Source organism: Artibeus jamaicensis, unplaced genomic scaffold, assembly GCF_021234435.1.
Source record: "Artibeus jamaicensis isolate MK-2021 breed Jamaican fruit bat unplaced genomic scaffold, CSHL_Jam_final contig_497, whole genome shotgun sequence".
Taxonomy (NCBI): domain Eukaryota; kingdom Metazoa; phylum Chordata; class Mammalia; order Chiroptera; family Phyllostomidae; genus Artibeus; species Artibeus jamaicensis.
Window position 1 is genome coordinate 9,704,104 of NW_026521863.1, and position 17,371 is coordinate 9,721,474.

General features: G+C 41.3%; 1 protein-coding gene across 1 annotated transcript in view; it reads left to right on the forward strand.

Annotated features, from left to right (window-relative positions):
- The first annotated feature begins 8,919 nt into the window (after positions 1–8,919).
- RGS17 (regulator of G protein signaling 17) overlaps positions 8,920–17,371 on the forward strand; it is an 87,328-nt gene continuing 78,876 nt past the window's right edge. The window contains exon 1 of the mRNA XM_037157631.2: positions 8,920–9,072. The gene's annotated coding sequence lies outside the window, so the exon portion shown is untranslated. The remainder of the gene's footprint in view (positions 9,073–17,371) is intronic.

The window sequence follows — 17,371 nt, forward strand, 5'->3', positions numbered from 1 at the left end:
AGCTGATAGACGCAGAGCCAGCAGGCTATGCACACAGGTCTCTCTGTACAGCCTCTTTCTAGAATCCCTCTTGCTCTTTGGATCAAGAAACCTGTTTATAGTCATTTATTGGTCTCAGCTGCAGGGATAGGTGGGTCTGGAAGCAGGAAGTCAAGCACATCATTATTAAAGGAAAGTTTCTATGATCGGGCCAGAACCAGTGGAGTCATCCTTGATTCCTTAAATTTTTTCATGCCACATATCCAAACAGTCAGCAAATCCTGTAAACTCTGAATATTTAATTCCACTGCTATGACTCTGGGCCATGCCACCATCATCCCTCACTGACGCAATGGCAGTAGCTTCCAGCCACACCCAGGCTTCTGCTTTTCCCCCTCCACCCCTCACCCCTACACCCCTGCATTAGTCTGTCCGTCTTTACCACAGTACACAGTGCAATCCTATTCTCATTTTGGTCCATTCTCTATTTGATTGTAGTCTTTTTATTACTGATATTTCACAGTTCTTATAGCGCTGTATTACATACACATTGCGAGTAATCTGAATGGCTATGGCTTGTTGTTCAGAACACTGTGTTCAAAACCCTCCAATGGCTCTCCAACTCTCCCAGAGAATAAACCAACATCCTGAGCTATGAGGAAGTACATGATTATTTCTTCTCTCTCTCTCTTTCTCTAACCTCATCTCTTACAACATCCTCATTCGTTCCATGCTGTTCCATTACGACGCCTGATACGCTCTCTGCTGCCCTGGCTATTCTCCCTGCTGGAATGCTCTTTCTCCAGATAGCCACTAACTCAGTCTCTTGCTTTCTTCACATCTTGATTCAAATACCACCTTTTCAGTGAGGCCTTCTCTGCTACTCTGTGTATAATTTCAGAAGCCCTTCCAACTCACATGCCTGCATACTATCCCCTGTTTCTAGTTTATTTTTCCTCCTTAGCACTTATAATTATCTAGCTTGCTATATATTTAACCTACTAACCTTGATGTTCGTCTCCCTCCATCACTACAATATGAGCCCTATATGGACATGGATTTCAGTTTGTTTTCTTCCTTGCTCTATCTTCAGGGCTTGGAACAGTGCCTGCCAAGTGGCCATATAATAAATGCTCAACATACTTCTGCCAAGTGAATTAAGAAAAATAGAGATCAGAATGTTTATGTGTGAAGAAGATCCTGATATGACTTTCTGATGAAGTGAAGCTAAAATTAACTGTAGTTTAGTTTAAATTATAGAATCAATAAAACTTAGATCTTAATACCATGGTTATGTGTGCATAAGAGGTCTGTCTGGAAACAGTCCAGCCATTGTTAATATAACAAGAATGGTTTGCATGACATGGATGTAACCTGGCAGCCAAGGAGAGTGGACTGGAATGCATGCATGAACAATGACGACTTCACTGCACTAATCAGTGGGGACAGTAAGCAGTGATGAGTGAGCATGTGTACTATGTGGCTCTCTCATTCAAAATGATACAGTAGAGCAACAAATCTGCACCAAATTTTGCATGAAGCTTGAATATTGCACCTCAGAAACTATTCAGATGATTCACAAGGCACAGCATACTATAGGCAATTAGCGATTGGCAGCTTCATCACAACAATGTGCCCACTCATGTACCATGTCTCATGCAGAGATTTTTGGTGACATCAAATCACTCAGATGAATCACTCCCCCTACAGCCCACGCCCCTTGCTGACCTGTGACTTCTGGCTTTTCCCAAAACTAAAATCACATTTAAAAGGGAAGAGATGTCAGGATTTTGATGAGGTTCAGGAAAATACCGTGGAGCAGCTGACGGCAACTCCAACAAAGGATTTTGCAGAGTATTTTTGAACAATGAAAGAGATGCTGGGAGAACTGTATGAAGTCCCAAGATGCCTACTTTGAAGGGGACTGAGGCATCACTGTCCAATGTACAATGTTTCTTGTATCTTGTCATCTTCTTCAATAAATGTCTCTATTTTTCATAGTACATGGCTGGATACTTTCTGGACAGACTATATATGTGTGTATGTAAATTGTATGTGTATATAAGACATGCCAATACATTTATTAAATTTCAAGAAAATAATTAGAGATCAGATGCCATTATCCCAGCTTATTCGCCAGGTGAATTCATTGTTCTCAGAATACTCATTTTAAAGGGAAAAATTACAATTTGAGAGTTCTTTAAGAAAAATTGTTCTGAATGTGTACAAATCTGCTTTTTCAAAATCATTTGACCTCCTATTTATAAGAACTAAGATTTCAAATACTAGACAGATATACCAACAGCCTACCCGACATTGATAATAATCACAATAATTTTTCTTGCTTAACCTCAGATTGGGCCTCAGGATCGTATTCAACACACTGCTCATAGCACTTGATTAGCGTTGCTATGAAGATGAAACAAATTTGCCAGACCAGAGATTTGAACTCCACCCCCTAAATACAATGTAGCCTCAATCTACATTTAAAACTTGATAACTTTATATAACTAAGCCACACAAATCAAGTTTTTCCATACGCATCCTGTAATTCTCACTGAACTGACCCAGAATCACGACACTACAGCATTATTTCCACCCCAAACTTCTCTGCATACACAGATGCTGCGGACTCTTTGCTGATCGCTCAAAGGGTGACAGTCATCTATAGCCACTGAGTTGAGCACAATCCCTCTAGAATCTACGCTACTCATCACTTTATTCCTTCTATTCTGATTCATCTATACAACCTGCACAGCGCCCTGCGCATACTTTGCATGTTGAAGGTGCTTAATATTTTTTAAGTAGTTGTCAACTAAAAGTATAACAACAGCTTCCTTATTTGAATGTTATATTCTAAATCTCTCCTTCCTTGAATCCTTATCAAAAATCTGCAAAGCCATTCAAAACTAGTTTCATGTAATACAAAGAAAGTTCTCACCATATATCTCAATGGGCAACTTCAACCATCTTTAATTTTTATGCCATTCAGTTTAGGGTTTTGATTCTAAAATAAACTATTTTATTTTTTATTATTCTATGCGCTATTTCCTGGAAATAAAGATAATACTCTATTACCTTAAATGTTCTCACTGGTTTCTTCCGGTTATTTCATGTATGCAAAAACTATCTCACTTAAGTTATAAATTCTTAAAGATAGAAACAATATTTTCCACTGTATTTTTATTTCACATATTGCCAGAACAGACACTTTCTAAGAGCTTTTTATGTGAATAGGTGAGTGTTTAACTGGATGAAATTTAAATAGGCTCTCACACAGTATTAGGTAAATTCTACTAAAATTTGAATGTGAATACTAACATTCAATGTAAGCCTATAAAGGACTTTAATATACTACTCTAACATATCACAATGTAAATGTGAGCTTATGAAGAACTTTAATATGCTACTCTAACATATTCAAAGTGTGAAACTGGTTCACAGAAAATGAAGAAATGGAAGAACCAATATTGTCCAACAAGAAGCTGGAATTTTATTTTGCTGAGTTGTTCTTAAGAGAAAAAAAAAGCAAATAATGAAAATGATCCAGGCAAAACTCATAGAACTTAACAGTAGAAACACAATCGAGGAGCTCCCTTCATCAAAAAGGCCCCCCTAAAATAAACAGTACTCCATGGGCAAAAAAATTTTTTTAAAGGGGAAAAAAAGAAATCTTTTATGTTTGGCCTTTTTAATTATCTCATACAAACAAACTATTTATAGTACGGCTAAGTACATACACAAAAAATGTTATGGGAATTCTTGGAATAAGATTGTCTTTTGGTGGTTTTTTGTTTTACAAAGTTGTTTTCCTCCTTTGAGATTATAATGAACATGGTCCTACCATAAGTAAAGTCAGAAGCAGAACCCAGAACACTCCAAAGTCTGGGTTGGTTATCCCGAGATCACTAAACATGGCTGACCCCTAATAATTTGTACAAAAGTATAAAATGTAAATAAAAATACAAGCAAACAAGCAAACAAAAAAAACCCAAACAACCTTTAACACCCCTTTTGCAATGTGAATATAGATCTGATTTTTCTGTCACCCTGGATGTGAGTCTGGCAAAGCAGAAGCCTGTTTTCCAACCCAGCTGCTCTCATCCAGAAACTTTCAATGATCTCAAGGTAATACAACATGGACCCTTAAATTCTGAAATGTTCCCCATCCACAAAGACTGGCTGTAATAATGGAACATTGTGTTCTCCAGCTAAGATAAACAGTATGATGTTTTCCAAGGAGGAGCAGAGGATTATTGCCCCAGATTATGTGATAGATCTGTTTTAAAAAAAAAACAGAATGGAATATGCAGGATCCATGTAATAATCATTTTGTAAAGTACTTAGTCTGATACAAAACCATGTGTATATTGTCCAGTCATTGGGAGAATGTACGATACTCATGTACAAAATTGTACATAACCAATAAAAATAACATAAAGTTGTTCACATCAACTTCCATAGATTCATCCAATTATGTGGAGATATGAATGATATTGAGCTTTTAAAGTTCAATGCTGCTATGTTAAACAATTAAGAGAACATTAATAACTAATGATTTATTAAAAGTAAAATACATATAAAAATATGAAATTGTATATCTTATTTTATATCTTTGGGAGATAGGTTACCTCTTCTGTCTCCCCTTTCTCTTATCTGCCTCAAACATTGATGAAGAAACACAAGCATTTTTCACCTAAGTATGTCCCCTGAGAAATACCTGTCTCTGAGCTTATATTCAAACCAGTTGAAGAAACATGATGAGCCCTTTTTACTAAAAGTAAAGAAAAAGTGTGATTAAGCATTCTTATATTATTCCTCCCTCCGCGCTTCACTTTGGAGAAATTTGCTTGGATGAAGCGGTCAGTTCCTAGATTCAAGCAAAATTTTTCCTTATCCCTTTGCTTTTCAAAGGTTGATTTAAAAATAAGAGCATGTGAGGAAAGGAAAAAATGAAACGTAAAAAGACCATATAATTTCTTCCTGAAATAACGTTCAAGGTTACCAAACTCACTAAGTAAATTCCAGGCCTCCTGATGTTGACAAATATCCTGAATTACGTGTAAATGTACTGTAAGTATTTTGATGGCTCTGTCCTTTTCTAATATCTTCCATCTGCAAATATCTTGCCTACAAATCTCCTGAGTGCCCTACTATGGAATCATTATACCGAAATCTGCTGCTTTCCTTTACTTCAAAAACATGTTCATAATGGCATGGAAATGATCATGACCAGATGCTGCTCTTCATGGTTCTCAAGCAGCTGTTGTTGGATGCGAAGCCCACTGAGTTCTGAAATTCTGCACCAAGAAGGCATGGCACAGCTAAAATGAATGAACACCTACTTCTGAGTCATATATAATGATTTTATATAACACGTATTTTTTTTGCCAAAAGCTTGAAGACATAATACCAGGCATATAGTAGACATTAATGAAGTTTATTGACTTGAATTATTGACATAGTCATTGTTGGGTGTCATTCGTGTTGCAAATGTGCCATGAGATCCAGGTATATAGGGACTGTAAGTGCTGAGACCGTATGAGGCAGAAGTCCTTCAGGCTGTAATCGATTCCACCCACCTGTTCATCGCTGAGATCACAGGTAATGCGTTTAGTTCCCAGGACACTGTCATTGAAGATTCTGGCTAACACTAAAAGGATTACAGGACAAAGTATGAAAGTCACCGAAAGGTTATATTTGACCTCAGCAAGTAAATTACTGGCAGAGTAGCCAAGTTGTCCTAGGTGCAAAAATTTACCCAAACGGCTTTATGACAATCTGGGGAAGTTCACAGAAGTGTGCTTTACACCAGGTATGCTTGTTTGAAAGGTCGTTGTAGGAACACTAGTCTGACATGTGGCTGAATTGTGTGTCATTGTATGAAGCCACCTCTGCAGAGTGGGAGAGGAAACAGTGTGGTCCCACTGTGAGCTTCTGAGAAACAACAGGTTCCAACAGGCGGCATCGGGGCTCCAAGGTGAAGAAGCATCAGAAGAAATAATAAGTGATTTCTCTGAGTGGGTTTTCATTCATTCATTTATTCATTCATTCACTAAATGCTCACTGGGAATGCACTGTGTTCTGATGCCAAATCTTGTCCTGGGCACTAGAAATCAAAGTGAAAAGTGCAGGGAAAGCTCTTAAGACACTTAGTTCCAGAGGGGGACGAGGAAATAATAAACAAGTAAACAGACATACGCCGATTCAGATAGTGAGAAGTATCTTGAAGAAAATAAAGCAAGGGGGCCCAACAGAAGAAAACTCTGGGGCAGAGCAGACTGGGCAGCTACATAAAAGCCTGACTGGGAGACACCTGAGCGAGACCTATGAGCTACAATGGAGAGATCGAGGCGCAGAGGATTCCAAACAGAAAAAACAGCAAGTATAAGCTAGACTTACTCAAGAACGTAAAAGAAATAGGCCAATGTGGCTACAGCACACATACCTAGAGTCTATGGGAGCATGGGAAAAGCTAGGAAAAGACTGTATAGAACCTTCTAGGCTGTGGTTAGGATTAACGGTTACACTGCAAGTGCAATGAAGATCTGAAAAGCAAAAGGCCGCTGGGTCCATGCAATGTTTCTCTCTTCCATCGATGTTTCTCTCCCTCTCTTTCTCCCTCCCTCTCCCTTTCTCTAAAAATAAATAAAATCTTTAAAATAAAAACTCACTGGAGAGTTTTAAACAGAAGCATGATATGATCTGGTTATGTTTACTTATAAAGACTTTATTTATTTATTTTTAGAGTGGGGGGGAGGAAGAAAGAGAGAGAGAGACATCAGCGCATGGCTGCCTCTCACACACCCTGTGCTGAGGACCTGTCTTGCAACCCAAGCATGGGCCCTGACTGGGGTTCGAACTGGCAGCCCTTTGGTTCACAGGCCAGTACCCAATCTACTGAGCTACACCAGCCAAGCTCAGTTGTGTTTTTAAAGGAGCACTCAACTGTTGTTTAAAAAAACTGTTTTGGGGCCGTGGAGGAGAAACCAGCTGAAAGCTTTTGTAGTAGTTCAGGTGAGACATGCAGAGGTTCTTGGATCATGATTATAGCCATGGAGAGGGAGAGAAGTAGATGAATTGAGGATGTATTTTGGAGGAGGGGACAACGTGAGTCACTAACTAAGTGGATGTGGGGGTAAAATAAGGGGACAAAATTAAGAATTCCTGTGTTGTACACCTGAAATTAATATTACACTCTGTATCAACTGTCATTGGGAAATAAATTTATAAAAAGAGAGACAAATCAAGGATGACTTCTAAATTTTTGACTTGACCATCCAATCCAGGTGGAGCAAGTTTGGAGAGGGTAGCTATCTGGTGTTCTGCTTCTGAAATGTCTGTCAAACACAGCAATAGTATCTACCTTGTGGAGGAAATAAGAAACATATGCAAACAGCGAGATCAATACCTAGCACACAGTACTCGTTCACTAATCATGAACTATTATAATCACCCTTCAAATGCAGTTGCAAAGGTATTAAGGACCTGAAGGATTCTGTGAGAGATCAGGACAGAAGATACAAATCTGGGAATTTCGTCGATTCAGCGCTGCTCGAACGATGTTTGGTGAAGGATTTTTATTTTTAATGCACATTGAAGCAATACTTTTGTAAAACACAACAAAAATGAATTATTTTACAAACAAAATAAAGCATACAAAGTATAGTGGACTGATGTGCTTTGTGGCCGAGGCAATACCAAATCACGATACAAGTTTCTAAATCTTACTCTCCATTTCTGTACTTATCTCTTGTTTCATACAAACCAATGAGAAACAGTCGACAGACCAAAGCCAGTCCGGGAAACACACTTCGAAGAGCAACAGCCCTCATAATGGAACTAGAGAAAGGGGGCGCTGCAGCCAACCCTGGGATATGTTTACCTCAAGGGTGGGGGCGTGCAGAGGGCTGTGAGTCTGAAGCAATCCCGGCACTGAACGGATGAGCTCACAAGCGAGGAGGGATAATCATATGTATTTATGAGTGATCAGTTTCAAATAGATATAAGAAAAAAGCCTCATCATTCCTACCAGGAACTCGCTCCTCTTCCCACAGATGACACATCTGAAGAAACACACCCGCTTCCGTAATTCACTCTCACAAACACTTCAGTCTAATCATGGGGACGCAATCCAGCGCTCAGGATGCATTAAGTATCCAAAGCGCCTTCACTACCAAGCTGGGCTCCGCTTGTGAATACAACAGTTATCAGATGTGATAGCTGCTGAGCCCTCCGTCCCTAAAGGATGCTCCCAAGCATCAACCCCTCTCTCAATAATTCAAGACGTGGCTTATCGTGGCTCTCTCGCTCCAAACTCTGTCTCCAGTGGTCCAGACGCCTGAAACCGAACATATGCCCCAGGCCAGAGGGCACCTAAATTAATTCTTAGGGAAAATGGTCAGATTTCTGGGTTAGGACCGTCAACAAAGTAAGGAACTCTTCATAAGGTCGAGCCTTTGGTATGCAAGACTCGTTTAACTTCACACACTCTTGAACCCAACCCCCACCCTCTGGACCCCGCTGCAGCAGTGCTGTTTGGTCCCCGAAAGACGTCCTCTGGTTTCCGGAATTCTCCTAACGGGCTGGATAAAATAAAACTCCGGCTGCAGGTGAACTTGAACTTGGAGGAGCCTGGGGTCAGGGCCTCTAATCAAGAAAGACTCCCTGGTTCCCAAGGCTCCGCGAAGCTCCGGACCCGAGTCTCCGGAGCCCGAAGCCCCACGGGAGACTCCCCGCACCGTGGGCGCGGGACACTGGCGCGCGGGGGCCGGGCCAGCGGAGAGGGGCGGGGCTGAGATTCCAGCGGCCCAGCGCCGGAGGGGAAGAAGCCGCACCGGAGACCCGGCTCCGCGAGGAGCTGAGCCCGCCCAGGAGACGCATGCGCGCAGCCGAGCGGCTCCGGCTCCCTCCCCGCCCACCGCTCCCCGGTCCCCCCGCCTCCCCTGCATCCTCGCCTCTCTCCCTCTCTCCTCGCCCGCCGGGTGCTGAAGTTGGACGGATGGCAGCGAACAGGCTCCGCTAGAGGACCGAGCAGCCCAGCCTAGCGCCCCCGGACCTGTCCGTGCGCTGCCCACACCTCCAGGCTCCTGGGTAAGATGTTGCCACTGAAACCGAGTGGTGCCAAGTAAATGACAGCAAAATGTCTGCTTTGCACCAATGGATGAATTTTTTAAAGGTGGTGGAGGAGGGAGATGAAGGCAAGAGGGGGCGGAGAGTGCAACTGCCAATGCCCAGGTGGGGGAGGCTGCGGTGCTGGGGTCTCGGCGCCGCCCGCGGCGCCCGCGCTGGGAGCCGGGGCCGTGCCGCAGGTTTGGGAAGTTGAATCCCGCGTTGCTGCCTCGGCTCGATCCGCTCGCCGGCCCCGGGTGTTGCGGGGCGACTGGGAGCGTGTTCTGCCCGCCCGGGGATCCCCTGATCGGGTCCCTAGAGGGGAGCCGGGCGACTTCGGGTGACTGGCAGGGAGGGCTGCGCTGGGGGCGGCGGAGACCCCGCGGGGGGCGCGAGGTCCTGCGGGATTTTCCTGCTTGGTTGTTGGAAAACCGAACGTGAAATTTCCAGTGTTCAATCTACCGATCACCTCGGGCGGTGATCTTTTTTTTTTTTTCTTTATCTTTGGTAAAATGCATTATTTCAGGTGGGGAAGGTGTAAGAACAGTATTGCAAAACTGCATACCTTTGGCTTCCGAGGTGTCCTTGTGGGTAGGGGGTGGGGGTCTCTTTTGTTCCTTCCCCTTCTTTTAGTCGAAGGAAAAGCCGCTCCCGTGTGCTCGGCTTGGGGTGGATTCACAGCCGCGGGGGGACGAGGAGGAGGAACGCCCACCCAACCCGTAGCCACTGCCGGGGTGGGTGCACTCGAGACTCCCTGGATGTGGGTGATGATGACCCTTTTTATTATCGATGGATCACAGTGTATAGCTGCCTCCTCGCCAGCCTCCTTCTTCCTCTGCTCTTCCTGTGCTGCGGCAGAGGCTGGGCGCAGACACTCCGCGGTTTCCTCCCCTGCTTGCTACCTCCTGGTCTCGGTGAAAAATGTCGGAGGGCTTGAGGATGCGGGGGACGCAGCTGGCCTCGGGGCCGCGGTTGGTGAGATGCTCCTCGCTGGCGGGAGGTTGCTGGCAGGGTGTCCCGGGCAGCCCGCGCCATCCTGGGGAGTCCCAGGGCTCCTGGAGGCAGAGCCTGGGTCGCCCGGGCGGGGGCGGGGAGTCCGCCCCGCGGGGACCCGCCCTGCGCCCCGAGCTTCCATCCGGACCCCGGACACTCGCTGTTCCCGTAGTTCTGGCAAGGCTGCCGCTGGCTCCTGGCATAGTTTCCTAACCTCCGAGACCCTTTGATAAATGCTTCCTTCTTTAAGAGTCACTGGAAGGTTTGTCTGGAGAACTTTGCAAGCTTCCCATAGCTGTTTCATTTTTTTTAAATTGTTTTACAGCGAGATTATTTCCATCGTGGGATGGCTATCGCGGATAATAAAGAGGAATCTTACAGTTAGTCCCCGTCTAGAATAAGCATTTCTGAGCCAGGATGTCATCTGCATTTCCGGCGTTCATACACACTGCTTTTCCTTCTAAAAAATCATCTAATTGAAGAAATGAATAACAAGTTTTACAGTAGTAATAGAAAATAATGTTTTCCGCCTGGTTTCATAGCTGCTAGACACTGGGTGTATCAATTTTGAAAACGGAAACACTTTAAATTCTATTTGTTTCTAAAGTTCTTTGTAGGAGTAATAGCAGGTATCCATGAAAAATACATACATCATAGCCCTAAAACCTAACGAAAAGCTGATTTGTACTCATTAATTCAAAGGAATGAGCAGTTTGATCTCCAGTTGAGTTACTATTATTAACCTATTTCCTCTGTTAGCAATAAACTAAAACAGTAATTAGCACACTCACGGGGGAGTAGACTTATTCACTATTTTTTGTAATCTTAAAAACTATTTTGAGAGAAACTATGGGAGGGTAGTTTACTTGCGATTTTTGAAGATGAGAAAAACGCGTGTTTGTTATTACAAAGTATTGGGTGGTACCATTTATGAAATAAGCTCACTTTCCACGGCAGTGACACCGGATCTCAGAACCCTGGGCATTCACCCATCATCCCGAATTTGTAATCTGAAACATTACGAAAGCCACTTGATTCACAGAACAAATCGCATAAGATGTTGTGCCAATTTCTACCCTTTTTGCACCAGTTCCTCAGCTATTCCTTGGTATTTGGTCCTCCTGGAATGGAGTTAACAAGGAGAGTTCATTTGACCTTACTGTATTGGCCAGCTCCAAATTCGAGTCTAAAAAAATTGTAGCTGACTCAGACTAAAAGGTAAGAAAGCATTCATCTGGTAGTCTACACTTGTAGAGACAGACAGTGGTCTTCATATTAGAAGCTAATTTTCTGAAATATATGGACTTTTCTAGAAAAGTAAAAGGTGGGCATGGACAAAGAAGTATGGAAGCCAGAGGGGTGGGAATGCTCCCAAATGCCATTCTGCTGAGAATCCTCTTTCTGATAGTCCAGCCCCGCCTACTTACCAGGGAAGATTCTGCATCTCCCAGAAGTACAGAAGCACAGGCCACTGTATACCCAGTGGATGAGATGAACACTATGTGATGTTACAAAGCATTTATTTAATCTGATTACTACAGTTAGAGTTTAAGTATGGGTGCATTTACAGTCTTAAAACTGTTTGACAGAGGGCTGTCTGGGATTCTCAGAAATATAAGGTTCAACCCTGGTGAGTGTGGCTCAGTGGATTGAGGGCTGGCCTGTGAACCAAAGGGTCACCAGTTCAATTCCCAGTCAGGGCACATGCCTGGGTTGGAGACCAGGTCCCCAGTGGGGGGCATGCAAGAGGCAAACACACATTGATGTTTCTCTCTTTCCCTTCCCCTCTGTCTAAAAATAAATGAATAAATAGAAATCTTAAAAAAAAAGAAGAGTTCAAGTTCTGGAGTCAGGCTAACCTGGATTTCCAGCTTTGCTCTACCTTAAAAGAAAAAAATTAAAAAGAAAGAAATATTATAAGTTTTTATGGAGAGCTTAAAAAAAATAAAACAATCACATAGGTAGCCAGAATGTTTAGGGCTAGATTGAGGATACTCTCATTTTCCCTATCTCTTCCCATCTCCACTTATCCCTCAAACACCTTCCTAATGGCCAAAGGAAGTCTTTCAGACTGTTGTTGCTGCCATTGTGCCAACAGCTAGCACAATATTTAGCAACAGGAAGGAGGTGTTAGATAAGTATTTCTTAAGTGGATACGTTTTGCACAATGGACTTGTTTCACAAAAGTCATCTAGGATTTGGGACTACATTTTTAAAAGCATGTTCATGCTTATTATGAAATACACTAGTTTGAGATCTTAAAGATCATGTCCATAGCCCTACCTCTTTTAAGGAAGTAGTTTTTAGAATTGTCCCTTGGTCAGTATGCATGTTTTCAGCGTAACATTGACATTATTGATTTGCTTGCAAATTATAGAAGCAGTGTATGCTCATATTAGAGCCCCTAGAACAGATTAAATAATGTATAAAACACAAAGTTGAAATTTCCTGTGGGGAGGCATGGATGTGCTGGACACGAGCTTTGGGTCAAGCTGACCTTAGCTTGTGTCCTGGCTCCCCCGTTTACTAGCTTGGTCACCAAGACGAGGTGAGTCTCCATTTCCTCAGATACACAGTGGAGGTAAAGACCCACCTCCTAACGTGTGTGTAGCCTGGCTCAATTGTAAGTAATTGAGTACTTACAATTACTCTACTGCCTTAAGAACCGCTATTGAAAATACTAGGCAGTTTACCACCAGTTCATTTCCTATGCATAAATAGACTTTTTTTAAGAGTTAGAATCATATTGTAGAACTTCATACTTGCTTTTAAAAAATTAGCAGTGCTTTGCTGGTGTCGTCCAAGGAAATGAAATTGGTATTTTTAATACAATTTAGTGACTGTAAAATAATTCATCTTATGGATGTCTTCCTTTATCTAGCTATTCTTTTATTTTTTAATTTTTTCTTTCTGTCCAGTATTTTACACTTTTAACCTATATGCATCTATATATACATGTTTTGGCTGTCTATCTGTATGGCATTTCTTTCCCTGTTAAGTTCAAGGGTTAGAACATCTACCATGGGCCAACATAGTCCCATCTTTTTAAATATCTTTGCTAACTTGATGGGTAAATATCTTTGCTGTCTTTTTAAACGTTTATTCCTTTAGTTATTAAAATGCTAATTAAATTTTTGATACGGTTGTAAGAACAAAAAAATTTTCTCTCTAAGGCTGGCTCGTTCAAGTCTTTTGCCCATTTTCCCACTGGTATTCTGTTACACCTTTCTTATTTATTTGAGTGCCAATGTTATTTTTTTTAAAAAGGCAAAAGCAAACATTGGAAAATGCGTAGTGACAAAGAAACATGTGGCAAAGACTACAGAGTTCACTGTGGCTGAAGCAGACTCCCACTCAGATGGAGTAGAGCAAACATTGTGAGAGGCTGCAGACGGATCAGCCATGGGATGAGGCTGCCATGGGACCAGGTGTCCATCACACACTGCCACCTGCCACCATACCTGGCCTTTCCAAAGTGCACAGTTCCTTTCACAATCACTTAATGGCTGGGGTCTGTCATTTTTCTTCTTGGGCACCACGCACATGCACTCACCCTTACTGTGAAAGTTTGTGCAGGAGGAACACCCAAATTGTCATGGGCTGTTTCTGCCAGTTGTCAAATGACAGATCATTTGAGTTTTCCTGAAATAAATGAAGTTGAAAGGAAACATGAGGGTAGATGGAGGTCCTACAGAACATTAATTGAACTTTCTCATCAGAATGAAATCAGTTACGTTTAATTACAAAACCATGTCAGATTAGAATCGTATCGCAAATTTTAAGCTGTAGGTGAAATTTAAATATTTAAAAGGTAAGAATCAAATCTAGTCTCTTAATGAGGTCCCTATGTGTAGTGCTTCACATGATTCAGGGCTCTGAGAAGCTCCTGGTTTGGGCACTTTTAATTCTATAACTTGTGACAACTTTGGTTTCAAAAGCTTAAATATTTAGCTTGAAAACTATTAAAGTCATCTGGATATTACACATACTAACTAGAATATATAAATTTTCATAATTATTGCTAGTTCCCATGTATCCAATATAGTAAAACCCTCACTAATTCAGAATCAATGAACCTGGAATTTATAATGAATGGGAGGCCCCAAGAAGCAGTGAGTTGTACTGCAACCCAAAATCTTCTTTCAAATAGAACTGGATTTGAATTCTTGCTCTACTATTCACTAGATATGCAGGCTTTTAAATTAAATTATATAAATGTTTCATACTTGAAATTCTAGCATGATGTGTGTTTCCTTGAGTCCAACTTCTTTGGGACTCTCTGAGATCCCTGGACTTCCTAGAAGTCTATTTCCTTTTCCAGATTAAAGAAGTTCTCCTTCATTATTGATTTCAAATAAATTTTTGATTTCTTGCTCATCCTCTTCTCCTTATAGCACCCCTATGATTCAGATGTTGGAACATTTAAAGTTGTCCCAGAGGTTCCTAAGCCTCTCCTCATTTTTTTGAATTCTTGTTTCTTCATTCTGATCTTCTTGAGTGTTTATTTCTTCCTTCTGCTCCAAATCATAGATTTGAGTCCCAGTTTCCTTCCCTTCACTGTTGGTTCCTATAATTATATTATGCAAGATGAAAGATAAGGAGAGAATTTAAAAGCAGCAAAAGAGAAGGAGACAGTTATCTACAAAGGAGTTCCCATGAGACAGTCAGCTGATTTCTCAAAAGAAACCTTACAGGCAAGAAGGGGCTGGAAAGAAATATTTAAAGTCATGAAAGGCAAGGACGTATATCCAAGGTTACTCAGCCCAGCAAAGCTATCATTTAGAATGGAAAGGGAGTTAAAGTGCTTCTCGAATAAGATCAGGTTAAAGGAGTTCATCATCACCATCATCATTAACATTATATGAAATGTTAAAGGGACTTATCTAAGAAAAAGAAGATGATCAGAACTATGAAGAGTAAAATGACACCAAAATCACAACTATACACAACTGAACCTAAAAACAAAAACAAACTAAGCAAACAACTAGAACAGGAACAGAATCATAGAAATGAAGATCACAGGGAGAGTTATCAGCAGGGAGAGGGAGAATGGGGGAAAAGGTACAGGGAATAAAAGGCATAAATGGTAAGTACAAAATAGACATGAGGAGGTTAAGAACAGTATAGGAAATGGAGAAGCCAAAGAACTTATATGTATGACCCATGGACATGAACTAAGGTGGGGGAATGTGGGTGGAGGGGTGGGGTGCAGGGAAGAGGGGAGTGAAGGGAAGAAAAAAATGGGACAACTATAATAGCATAATCTGTAAAATATACTTTAAAATAAAAAAATTCTAACATGAGCAATAAATATCTAAAATATCTCTAAATTTCTTTTTTTGGTTTTTATTTTTATTTTTTGAGTCTTCAAGTATCTATTTTAGTGTAGTTTTTTCATTACCATTTATGCCTCCTCTGTCTTCTTCCACCTCCACCCACCCACCTTTCTCCCCACCCCCTACAGTCATCATGCTGTTGTCCGGGTATCCATGAGTTCTTTCTCTTTTTTTAAATTTTTTTCTGGATCCCTGTATCCCCCACTCCTACCCAGCTGTCAGCTCACTCTAAATTTTTAAACTTTGTGTTTGAGATTTAAAAAAAAAATCTCTGTGTCAATAATATAATTTTATTATAGACAATAAATGTGTTTCACAAAGCAAATATTTACTTTTTGGTATTAGGTCACAGTCTTTGCACGGTACTACTGATTGGCTGTTGAAATACAAAGGTTATAATTCAAGAGTCACGGTATTACAATTAAACAGACACAACTCCAAGGGAAATGATGACATAAATGAAATGAGCAGGTAAATGTTTATTTTATTTCATAAATTATCTCATTTTCTTAATGGCATAGTGACTTAAATCCAATGAAAACTCTTTTGTGAAAATAGACAACGCTGCCCCGATTTATTTCTAGATGCAATGAAAAGTGGAAGCTTGTTTTTGGCTTTTGGGGATTTTATAAACCAGTTTTGGTTCTAGGTAGACTAACCCATGTCCCCACCCTGTTTCCCTTGACTGCTTTTTTTTTTTCTGGGCTTCAGTTAATCAAAATCAACAACTATTTGAAAGCCTTCTGTATGAAAAGTAACCATCTATATCATTTAATTTAGAGAATGTAAAAAAAGCATTGGAAAACTGCCCTGAAAAGAAAGGGACTTTGAAAGCAAAAAATATAATTTGGTGGGAAAAGCTCAGATTTTGAATTCGAATAGCCAGGATGTAGCCCTTACCTTGTTGAACCTTGGCATCAATATCTGTAAAACTGAAGAATGCCCATACTTCAACAATGTTGAAGGATTCGATGAAATTTTGTCTGTAAAAATACTTCCTACATATGCAATCACTCTGAAATTGTTAGATACTGTACTGCAATTAAATAATTAAAATAAACCCAAGAGACACTGCATAGGTAAGTCCTTAAAGGAATTTTAATTTCTTGCCTGTATTGGTTTTAACTAATGGTCCTTATTAACCTTGAAGTTGCTCTCTCTGTATTTGCTGTGTTATCCTTTTCTGACCAGCTTCTTTAACCAACCAGTTACAGATTCATTCATAAACATTCTTGAGCACCTACTGTGTACCAGATTCTGTGATATGACTTTTGGATGCAAAAACTGATTAAATGTGTCCTTTTTCCTAATGAGCTCACATATCAGCTTCTTCAACTTAGTATTATTTTGCTTTTATCCGCCAAGCACTGGTTATTCTAAGTTTACAACTTACAACTAAATACCCCTTGGGAATAATATGCAAGGATCTTCTTAGGGTTCAACATTTTCGGGATAATTGATTTCAGAATGTGGAGGCCTTTAACCTCTGGCCAAAGCTGCTAAGCGGAGACTCAGATTAGGGGAAGGGAAAGCAGGAAGTGGCTCTGCTGGTGGATGGTCTGACAACCGGCACCACGTGCAAACAAGGAAACACGGAGGCTTAGCCTTCTTTGTGGACCCACGCCAACTCCCCATGCACCCTCCTTACCCTACGGAAACATATGCCGACAGGTGTACTGGGCCTCCCCCGGCCCCCGCCCCCGCCCCCAGCTCCCGTCACTGAGAGGCCACCCTGGGTGATCAATATAACGTAAGTGTATTAAAACTGGGCCGGGCTGAGCCGAAGGAGACAGAGCGATACTCCCACCCTGCTTTTAGGAGCCACATTTCTCATGCAATAAAAATATTTCAAAGTTTTCTCCCGATACTACTGCAGTTGCTTCTTTGATAATAATCTTTTTGTAATATTGCAAATTGCCCAGAAATCCAGAAAACTCTGTTCAGACATTTAT